The following is a 12,119-nucleotide window of genomic DNA, read 5'->3' on the forward strand; positions in this document are numbered from 1 at the left end:
GAGAGACTAGTTGACACTTCAGGACTGCGTTGTCGGTGTGTCCAGGCGCAGGTCCTTCATCAGATCTGGATACGGCCTGGATACGGCGGACTGCGGTAAACCTCGGGATAAACAGAGAGACTAATATTAGTGTAACCCACCTAAAAAGGGTAACCAGTTAATTGTGTGTAATTATTATCATTATTTATCCATACTTTACGTTTATGAGTAATGGGGGTTTTATTTTGAAAAATATATTTTATTTTGTGGGAAACCGGAAGTAGCGCGCTAAAATACTTCCGCTAGCTTCACATCGCTAAAATCAGATGGAGCACTGCTTCGGTTTCTCCCGCGAGTTCAAATAAACTGAGAAGAAAAGGTATGAAAACCTGTCTATTTTTGCTAGCAGTTAAATATGATTCAGTTCATTATGCAAACATTTGTATACTTGTTTTAGAAGTTGGAGAGCCGTCCAGAAATCGCTTTTATCTGTCCTGGCTTCTCATACTGAAAATCCTCTCTTGGTAAGCTAAAGTGTTCAATGATGGTGTGTGAAAAAAACCCACGAGGTAGCTATGCTAGTTTCAATTAGTGATTATTCAAACATTTCTGTTGTTTTGAAGGAATGTAACATGATAAAAGACAATTTATTTCATGGTTTAAGGAGAAATGTAAACTAATTTGGTATGTATTACAAAAAAGATGCTTTTGTAACATTTTTACTTTGTGATATATATGTGACTAAAGGTTTAAGTTACAGACAGAAGAATATAAAATGTCATTTTAAGTTAGTTAAAGTGGTTAAATCAGCAAATGCTGTAAATTCATGTAAATGGGTTTTCAAGTAAAACTGTATTTCGTTATTTTGATTTAAAATCTAAAAAAATCCTATGTAAAAAGGGATTAAAAGCAGAGAGAAAAAGTTCATTAGTACAATGTGTCCCTATAATTACATTTCATTTTAATGACATAAGGTTAAAATGGTATATTCTGATTTAAATAGTTAAAATAGCTATTGTTTTCTTCCCGTGAACTATGCTATGATATTTTCTAACAGTAATATAACGTTGTACAATACTTTAAGAACTATTTGGTATAATTGATTTTGGACTGAACCTGTTCTATATACAGGTCAGGTCTTTTTTTGATGAGGTGAGCAGAAATTCCAGAAGCTCCAGTCCTTGAATTATACCAGGTGAACCATGGATCCATAGATGGCGAGCCTTCCCAATGAGCCATGAATCTCCACCACAGCATTCCGGAAGCCTGTGGTAGGATTGTGTCAGTTCAACTAACCGGCACCAACGAGATTTTCCCTTGACTTTGACTATTTCCCTTGACTAACTGACTTGAATTCTGGATTTAACTTTGGAATTCCTAAGGAAAATTTCCAAGGAACATTTTCAACAAAGAAAGGACATTTTATTTTATTTTATTCTAAATTTATTTTGGGCCCATAGGTATTGTGAACAAAAATTGTTGTGAAGTGTTGAAATATTTTGTTGAACTAAAAGTTTACACATGTCAAACGTTACACCTGTGTTGCTTGGTTATTACTGTACTCTCAGCTCCTACGAACCTAGGGTGTACATACTCTGAAGTGGGTTACATTAGCATAGACGCCATTCTTCTTATGATGTAACGAGTGCATCAGGAAATATGGGTCTAGATTGGGTCATAATCAGGTCTTGTGTAAAGTTCCAAATAGCACCAGTACAAACAAGACAGACTGGAAGTGAAAATAAGAGGGTTATTGATCAAAGAACTGAAAATGGCCTTGTTGTTTGACAGCTTACTTTTATGGACATTCAAAGTCTTGTTACAGCAGTGGGTGCTTTTGACCCTGATATAATGGACCCTGTAGAGTTCTTGCCAAGGTGCTGCATGTACTTTTTCATTGCTAAGCTGCAGTGTTAATTTTGTTAACAAAACCTATGACGAAAATTTTTCGTTGACGACCTGTTTTTCCCTGACTTAGACAAGACGATGAGAGAGACACCCACGTCATTAAACAATAATTGTGACTATATCAACACATGCAATATCGATGACGAAAAAAGACGAGACTGAAATGTGTTTATAAAAAATAAAAACTTGACCAAAACCACTTGTTTTTGTCATATAAAGGAGACATCAACACATTGACTGTTTTTACGAGCATCATGCTTACGGTTGCCAGATTTCAATAATTTAAACCCCCAGTCAGAGCTTTTATGTTAAAAGAACACGTTTTTTATCCGGTCTTTTCAATAGTATCTGGCAGCCATGCGCGCGCTGAAGAATCCAAATTTAAGAATATGTTTAAGATCTGCTGATCTTACTTCCTTACATAACATCACATGAAAAACTAAGGTGAATTACACTGTATTGGGCATTCAAGGTGAACATGATGGCATCAATTTACTGATCAGAAGTCAGCTTTAAGTCAGCTGTCTAAACATTGTAATAGTCAGGGGTTTTGTTAGCCTTTGATCTTCCAACTAAGAGTTGGACTGTGTGTGAATGTTACCTAGTCTTAGTTCTCGGGATCATTTGTGTTTATAACATTTGGGGAAGTCAGTTGGGGGCAATTACCTCTATTGTCTTTAGATGATTAGATTTAGTGGTTACCTCTAAGGCTGTGTGTATGTTTAGCACCTTTAAAGACAGCCCACTGAAAGGCCTATAAAGAAACCATGTGAAGTATGTTAGTTAGAATGATTTGGGAAGAACTGCAGCCGCGTACAGCGAAGTCCTCAATAAAGAATAACTTTGTTTGAACGTGATCCCCAACGTCTCCTGGTCTCTTGCTTCGACGAAGAAAAAGTTTTCAACAATTTGGTGCCGTGACCCGGATGGAGAAACTGAAACTCAACAAAGAATGAACTTTCCAGACGGAACCTTGAAAACTTCAAGCTCAAAGATCTCAACGAAGCTGACTGAGTTCCAGACTGAATCTTCTGAATCCAGATTGAAAACTTCAAGCTCCAAAAAGATCTCAAAGACTGATTTTTTTCCAGACGGAATCTTTCTCTACAAATGAAAGACTCGGTGAGTTTCACTCCATTAAAAGAACCAATGCAGACCAGTACAAATGTTTTCCTCTGCGCCGTTCAGAGAAGTAGTTAACAAACAGCTGTAGAGTTTGGTTAACTAAAGATAAGCCTCTAAAAAGTTTTTCTTTTAGAGATGAAATTTACCCCCTGTTATTGGCAGGGAAGATTAACAGTTACATGTTAATATTGTGTGTATGCTCTTGCTAGAGAAGACCTATCTGTAAGCTAGAGAATTAGCTTTAGAATTAGATTAGCCTCATGTGCTAATAAGATTGTACCCTCTGTTTGCAAGACAGTAGAGAGAAGTTTTTTTTAGTGTTTTGTGATTAAGTAACAAAGGAAGTCACAAAATGGTTAGAAGGAATGCTAGGCTGATACCCACGACAGAGAAAGGTGGATTAGCTAGCCCGTTATGGACAGACAATGAGTTTAAGTCCTTGTTAGGAGAATGCATGGACTCAATCGTGACTGAGGAAGTCAGATTGAATTTAACAAAGAAATTTGGCATTGATGCAGTCAAAGTTTGGTCATTTGAAGATTGTAAGAAGGTACTAGGAGCAAGTATTCGCAAGAACGATATGAAAGCTATTATCTGTTGTTACCGAGAATTTAGCTTATCCATTGCACAAGAACAAGCTTGTTGTATTGCTACGTTAAACGATCAGAACAAACAATTGCAGACTCACATGTCCTGTCTCAAGACAAAGGTGGGCCATAACAAAGCCTCAACCAAATGTGATTTAGAAGACCAACAGTCAGATGAAAGCTATCCTGATTTACAGTCTTTTGATAGTATAGAGGACAATGTCAATGCAGATGTAAATGCAGTTGAAGTGTGCGTAGCTAGACAAAAGCCTCAGGGAAAAGGTGTTGATACAGTTCCATGTGCAACCCCCATATTGCAGCCACAAGCAATCAAAACATCTTTAGGTCCTAAAGAGATTGAGAGAATTGCTGAAAGTTTGCCATCAGTGCAAAGAAATTTTTCTAAGTTTAGAAGAGCATTGATCAGCAAAATGCGGCTCTATGATATGACTCTAGCTGAAGTCACCCAGCTAATATCACAGATCTTGACTGAGTCAGAATTCAATGATTTTGAAAGTGCTGTAAATAATTCTGAACTGCAACAGGCCAGTAAAGATGAATTGAGAGAGGAAGTTGTTAAAGTGTTAAAGAACATTGTTGGACCGAAAGTGGACTGGTCAAAGCTCACTAATTGTGTACAGAAGAAGGATGAAACTGTTTGTGAGTACACAGAACGATTCTGTCAGATCGCTGCCGTTTACAGCGGAATTGCCGACACTCCAGAGAAAGTGTTAGGTCATAATGGTCCTCTAGTTCGCACATGGTCCGATGGTCTTTTGTCAGAACATAGAAATGCATTGCCTTTCTTAGATCTTACATGGTCAAATAGAACCCTGCAAGACAACTTGGACAGTTTAGCTATTTGGGAAAGAGACTTTGATGTCAAGGCAAGAGTAAAAATTGCAGCAGCATCCTTTAAGGTTAACTCAGAGAAGCCAAAGAAACGCAAAAGTCCTAGAGAAGCCAGTTGTTCTTAATGTGGCAAGCACGGACATTTTGGAAAAGAATGTCGAAAAAATAAAAATAACTTAAGACAAGTTAACAATGTTATGCAGCTCTTACTACATTTGTTTGCAACTTTGAAGCAACCCCTCCCCTCGTCACTGGACTCGTGGGTAAGCTTTTTGAGGTGTTAACAATTTGGGCTGTGATTGCTTAATCTCCCCAGTAACTTACAACAAAGATGAAAGACTTATTTTTGTTTAATAGAACAAAAGAAAAGTGACTGTCACAGTCTTTGTTTGGGGGACATTCAGAAAACTCACAGCCTTAAAATGTTATACCACAGAATATTGCAGTTAGACAACCATCCTCTGTTAATGATGTTTATTAGGACTGATGTTTCACTGGAGAATGGAGATGTGCCAATTTTCTCACACACTGTACAGTGTGCACACAACAGGGACAGAATAGGACACGGTTCAGTGAGGGCCCTGGAAAGAACTGACGCAACAGGCGTCGGGGGCCAATCCAGGGTGAAGACACTACCTCATAGGCCTTTCCCCATTTAGTCCATCCTTACCTCACTGGTCCATAGGTGTCAAATCAATTAAGAAATAGGGAAAGAATGAAACGACAACAGTAGACTCTGAAAACGATAGAACCATAGTGTTTAAACTGCTACAACCGTAGTGTTTTGAAGAAATACTGCTCTCTGTTTTTCTGTTTTCTGTCTTACAGTGTGCAGATAAAACTTGATGGTTTTTTCCAAAAATCCATATGCAACGACGTCTCACCTGCATATGAAGCCACAACCTCAAGAAGACAACTACTCCCACTGCTGAACGAGCCAATCACAAAAGAAAAAGAAGAAAAAAAATACACAACGCAGAAATACAAAACCTTCAGTCATCCATCGATATGATCAAGACTACAAGCCTGCACCATTATCTGAGTGCTGCACCTGGTTAATATGACTGAAGATAACTTTTCATGGTTCGGAAACCTGTTAGTATCAAGTGTGTCAACCAACAAATGACTCACGTCCAGCACACCCGTAAGATTTCACGGGCCCTAAGTGCATGTTTGTTTCTGTGTCAACATGCAATTACAGATGAACAACACAGAGCAAGTTATATGTGCCTGTAACTTACACAAGTTACAAGAATGAACATATGCGATGTGCCTGTAACTTACACCAGTTACAAGAATTAACTTTATGTGTTTAAATTTGTATTTTGTGAGAGTTTTTAAGAACTCTCAAACGGGGGACTGAAGAATCCAAATTTAAGAATATGTTTAAGATCTGCTGATCTTACTTCCTTACATAACATCACATGAAAAACTAAGGTGAATTACACTGTATTGGGCATTCAAGGTGAACATGATGGCATCAATTTACTGATCAGAAGTCAGCTTTAAGTCAGCTGTCTAAACATTGTAATAGTCAGGGGTTTTGTTAGCCTTTGATCTTCCAACTAAGAGTTGGACTGTGTGTGAATGTTACCTAGTCTTAGTTCTCGGGACCATTTGTGTTTATAACATTTGGGGAAGTCAGTTGGGGGCAATTACCTCTATTGTCTTTAGATGATTAGATTTAGTGGTTACCTCTAAGGCTGTGTGTATGTTTAGCACCTTTAAAGACAGCCCACTGAAAGGCCTATAAAGAAACCATATGAAGTATGTTAGTTAGAATGATTTGGGAAGAACTGCAGCCGCGTACAGCGAAGTCCTCAATAAAGAATAACTTTGTTTGAACGTGATCCCCAACGTCTCCTGGTCTCTTGCTTCGACGAAGAAAAAGTTTTCAACAGCGCGCTCTCTCGACACTGCTGAAGAAGCGCGGATGATCTGAAAACACAGACAAGTAAGCTGGAGTTCAGCGATCTTCATTTGAAGTTCTTCTTAAATTAAAGTCTCATTCAGTTGGACTGTGTTCTCCCATATGAAAAAAACCTGCATGGTTCATATACAGCAACCATATATCTTCCTTACTTAAATCGGCCAGAATTACCTTCTGTGTTTCATATAAGGCCAATACATGTCCTATACAAAATCAGACTGATTATGGCCACTTTCATACTAAATAGCACACATACAACTTGTAGGGGATTTTTGCGTTATATATGAATACAGTTAAAATACTTATATGAGTTTTACATGACAAAATGTGTATGGTATATATAAAACTCATATAAAATTCATATATAAATCATTTAAAGTTCTTATATTGAATCATATGCTAGTCAAATTAAAGTCATATAGAATTTATACACGTTTTGTGTCATTTGTTTATGTGTTTCATACAGATTTCATGTTTTGATGACCAACATCTGATTCACTTATATGCAGTTGGCAAATTTTTAAAGGGATACTCCACTTTAAAATGAAAATTCTGTCATCATATACTCACCCTCATGTTGTTTCAGTCCTTTATGAATTTCTTTCTTCTGCTGAACCGAAAGGAAGATATTTAGAAGAATATCAGTAACCACAGTGTCTGGTCTCATTGACTTCCATTAGTATATTTTTTTCCTACTATGGAAGTCAATGAGACCAGAAACTGTCTGGTTACTGATATTATATCTTCTAAATATCTTCCTTTCTGTTCAGCAGAAGAAAGAAATTCATAGAGGTTTGAAACAACATGAGGGTGAGTATATGATGACAGAATTTTCATTTTAAAGTGGAGTATCCCTTTAAATTGTAGCCTACAGTGCAGAAGCCGGTTCGAGGATTACTAGCTGTCAGAATATCACTGACCTTTATGAAGACTGTTAATTTTCCTACAGGATTTGAAAGAGCAGAATAAAGCAATGACATTGTAAGACTGTGTATTTACATTAATTGTGAACTGTCTGGGCCTGTTGTTTGTGAACAAATCATTACATATTATTGCAAATGAACAAAGTTGAGTCAAATATGTTTCTAGAACAGTGATTAAAATGTTGAAAATTGGCTGGAATATGTTTTTCTATATGAACTCTGGTGGTGATGCACTCTAAAAACTTTTAATATGATTTGTGTTTGGTGAAACATTTTTACACTTAGAATATTAATTAGATTTTTAAGCAGTGAAATAAAATACATACACTGTATTAACTGAGTAAATGTAAGTAAAACTAATTAAATAGATCTGAGTAACTGCATTTGGTACATTAACAAATAAAATTGAGTAGAAATAATTGGGGGGAAAACATTTAAAAACAAATATTTATGAGTAATATTAACTGTGTTTATATGCCAGTAATATTAACTTTTTTATTTCCTCTAAACCTTTGTAAAAAATATTCCATACAACCACCGGTATAATTACATGACATTCATTGGCCTTTATTGTCGATGAGTAGCCTACAGCAATACAGCATATTTTATACTATTTTTAACACATATACAATATTGCCTACATTTAAACTCATGTAAGAAACATTTTCGAAGTAAAACTTAAATATTTAGGCCTAAACATTCAAGTAATTCAAGTGTAATCAACCGGTCTGTTATCCAGTATCCACCGAATCAGCGCTGGTTCCCAAGCCGGAGATGGACTCGCCTCTGCGGGTGAACTTCTAACTTTACACCGCCGTCCTGCGTCACTCACAGCCGAAAGATGCTGTGACGCGACTGACTCCATAACCTGCCAATAAACAAACAGTGCACAGTTCTGAGGACATTTTATCATCCAAATTAGTTATATTCATTATCTTTAGGAATATAGTCGTGTGTTTTTATGCAAGGCGTTACAATCATGCGAAAAGACAGGCGCGAGTCGACACTCGTTTAACTCGTTTACTTTAAAGTCCGCGTGAACCGGAAGTTGCAAACGACTTTTCTCCAGTGTTGTGACGCATTTCCCAGTGAAACGGAATATTGAACAGAGGGCAGGGTTTTACTCTAGCGCTCCTCCTCTCCATCTCTGCTCATAACAGACTAACGGTTTGAGGGGAGTGGTTAAGCTTTTCCCAAACCAATTCCTCAAACCTACGTCATCAGAGAAGGTCCTCCAATGCAGAGGGGAGGGGCATTTTCAGATTTTGATTAAAGATTATGAAGCCAAAACATTTTTTTGTGTGGATTGACTTGCATGGATGAATTGTTCACCACAAAACGATCAATTTAGGCAAACAAAGTAAATATGGTCAATTTTGATTTCATGTGGACTTTAAGGTGAGTAACATTGCGTCTCTGTATGTTCTTTCACATTAAATAAAATGATTTAAAGCACATTAATGATTATATAGATAAAATAAAACATGTACACACCTGAATTTCACAGAGGAAATGCACCAATTCTGCGCCGCTGAGGAGAGAAGAGGAGAACTGTTCTGGAGACTGAAGAGAGTTCAAACATCGCGCGCTGCGCCGTTGAGCTGTCGTCACTTCAGAGTGGAGGGGGGAGGGGGAGGTGCGCATTGTTTTAAAGGTCCCGTTACGTGATCCCATGTTTCAAACTTTAGTTAGTGTGTAATGTTGTTGTTAGAGTATAAATAATATCTGTAAAATTATAAAGCTCAAAGTTCAATGCCAAGCAAGATATTTTATTTAACAGAAGTTGACTACATAAAACGGCTCGATTGGACTACATCCCTCTACTTCCTTCATTAGTGACATCACCAGAACCGTGTTTAGACTAACCTCCGCCCACAGGAATGCTCCCTCAACTCTACTGGCTACTTGCACACTTCTTATAACTTAGGCTACTGTGTTTACTCAGCTCTTACGGTTATTTTCTGAAGTAAAACTGACGCTTCAACTTTTGTGTGATGTACAATAAACTTTATTAAACTCATCAGTACATCTTTGATCATCATTCGGACCTGGTCCGAAACAGCAGACTTGTGGGCTGTTAATAAATAATGGATACATACAAGCAGATGACAAATACATTATAATAACCGTAATTAAACTACTAAACCATACCTGTTTCATCTCTATACAGCACTCTGACTCTGTAGGCATTATTGTCCGACTCGAAATGAACGCCGTTACTGAGAGTTTCTGATATTATCATCATTCCGTGAGATGAATTTGTCCTGACAGACTGAGCGCGAGCTCCTTATTTGCATTTAAAGGGCACACACTGAAACAGCTTGTTTTTCTGAGCCCCAAAAAATGTCAATTTAAATATGCTGTAAAAAATGATCTGTTGGGTATTTTGAGCTCAAACTTCACATACACACTCTGGGGACATCAGAGACTTATTTTACATCTTGTGAGAAGGGGCATATAACGGGACCTTTAATTGAGTAAACTTAATTTCTTATGCGTGTTAAATATTTATTTTAATTTATGTTAATATTGATTTTATTTAAGCAATATTTGTGGTTCTTGAAACAGATCAGTTTAATTATCCATTCTCAAATATGGTGATGGAAATTTCACAAATATATTAGCTCAGTGTATTTTAAATAAATAATTGGTTAGTCAAATACTAAATTATTTTAGTGAAAAACTTCAAACTTAAATATAACTGTAAATTTCAGACAAAATTAATTGTTGGAGTTTTAGTCAATTATTTCGGTATGTTCAACTCAAACAATCAAGTAAATGATATTCAGAGATTTTATTAAGTGAATAAAGTTAATTATTGCTGTGATATTTACTAAGCCGCTGAATTATTTTTTTAGATTTTTTAGAATTTATTTTTTATTTTACTCATAAGAATCACTTCGACATTTAGGAAAGTTTTATGTTTGTTGGTTAAGAACAGAACTGTTGTATAGGCCTATACCATAGTTGTACTGTGATAAAGAGAAATTGTCACAAATGAAAATGAAATCTGGTGATGCAGGATTTAAAATGAAAACTATTTATATGTGAAATATGCAACTGTATCTTGTAGAACACACTCTAATAAATAATTTTGTAATTCAAATGTGTGCTTGTGTGTGTAGTTTAAATGTTGTGTTTCATCTAAGGCTGATTATACAGTATAGATTGACTACAGGCATAGGGCTCGACTTAGGACAAGATAAGAACAAGCATGAGTGAAGTACAGCCTTACACTGATTGATAAACAGCACTGTGTTTTATACACATCCATGCTGGACATTCATATTAAATTAGCATTATTTTCCTATGTTTTTACATCATGAAAATCTATATGGCTTCAGTTGTATGTAGGACATATATGACATAATATGATTAAAAATACACTAATATTATACAATTTATATATGTGGTTTTTGCAGCATATATGTCCCTGACAATATTCTGTTGGAACATATAAGAATCACAGGAGATTTTAGCAAACCTTTTCCATATGGACTGTCACGAGCCACTTGCGCTGTTTGTGCGACTAAAACTGCGATCAAAACGCAGGCTGATATCCAGCAGTGTTTTTAATGTTGATCATATTTTATGAGCAAAAATGAAAAAAATAAAAATAATTTCCTGAATATCCACACAATTTCAAATATGACATTGATTTTATACAACAGTTCAACAAACAAAAGGGTAACATTAAGTGATGTACTACATTTAAAACAGTAGCGTACCAGTAGGGAGATTTAACTGAGTTAAATGTGTTATCACAGTCATGATTGGCAAACATCCCCTAAGCATGGCAGGCAGCATGGTTATTTTGTTCCCCAAATTGCCTCAGAATAGCCTAGAAATCTAGACGCATCCTAGTGGCAGCAAAATGTATTTTGCAGCCAGGGTAGTCTAGCAACTCTCCATTGACTTTCGAGCTGCAAAAACCTAAATTGGGTCAGGCCAATCACATCGTGTATAGAGTAGGCGGGGCGGGCTTAACATAATGACGACAGAGTTGCGATGGTTCCCCCTGCTACTTGAAAACAAAGAATGGCAGCTGCTGCTGGCGAACTAGGGCTTAAATCAAACTTCATTCACGCACACATATATGAAACGCTTGCATACACATATACTAAGTAGTACTAACACACGAGACGCACAGAACTCTCCGCGCACATACTCATCTGAGTTTTCGTGTGTGTGTGTGTGTGTGTTCGCGTCTCAGATGAGTATACGCGGAGAGTTCCGCACGTCTCGTGTGTGTAGAGTTTGCATGTGTGTGACTTTAGGTGTGACCAAGCGGGAAGGAAGTCGACCGGAAGTTGAAGCCGGCCTTCAAAAGTAGGCTAACGATTGCGTCATAACCACGCGACTCTCTGTCGCACAGTAGAGAGATTACCGTATGGGCGGGAGGAGAAGCTCGCGGGCAATCGGGGGGACGTGGAGGCAAAATGACAAAATAATTAATCAGAATACCTAGCAAAAGTTGCTCCTGCTCCAAGCTCATGGGCACCTCCTACTCACACTCTCCGTCTCTGCAAGATTCGGAAGGGAATGATTCAGATTTCTCTTGGCACAGCTACTAGAAGACAGACGGGCTGCTCATGTCACATCTACGTCGTCAAGCTCGGTTTGAGTCTGCGCGTCAGGAAAGGAAGTGCTAAGAAATCGCTAAAAATGGGCTTCACTTGTCTCAATTGAGATCCAATGAGATGGCTCTGTCCACTTTTTATACTGTCTATGGGTGTGACGTTGTGCATTTCATATGTATTAGTTTGAGCATTCAGCAGTATACATGTATGTGTGACTACTTAGTATATGTGTATG

At 37.2% G+C, this 12,119-nt stretch overlaps 1 long non-coding RNA gene across 1 annotated transcript; it reads left to right on the forward strand.

The window, feature by feature from the left end:
* The first annotated feature begins 308 nt into the window (after positions 1-308).
* On the forward strand, positions 309-1,444 carry LOC308690773. Its single transcript, XR_014030192.1, has 3 exons — positions 309-358; positions 437-503; positions 1,111-1,444. It is a non-coding gene; the product is annotated as an uncharacterized lncRNA (long non-coding RNA).
* Positions 1,445-12,119: the final 10,675 nt, after the last annotated feature.

Source organism: Scardinius erythrophthalmus, assembly GCF_964197995.2.
Source record: "Scardinius erythrophthalmus genome assembly, chromosome: 5".
Lineage (NCBI taxonomy): Eukaryota > Metazoa > Chordata > Actinopteri > Cypriniformes > Leuciscidae > Scardinius > Scardinius erythrophthalmus.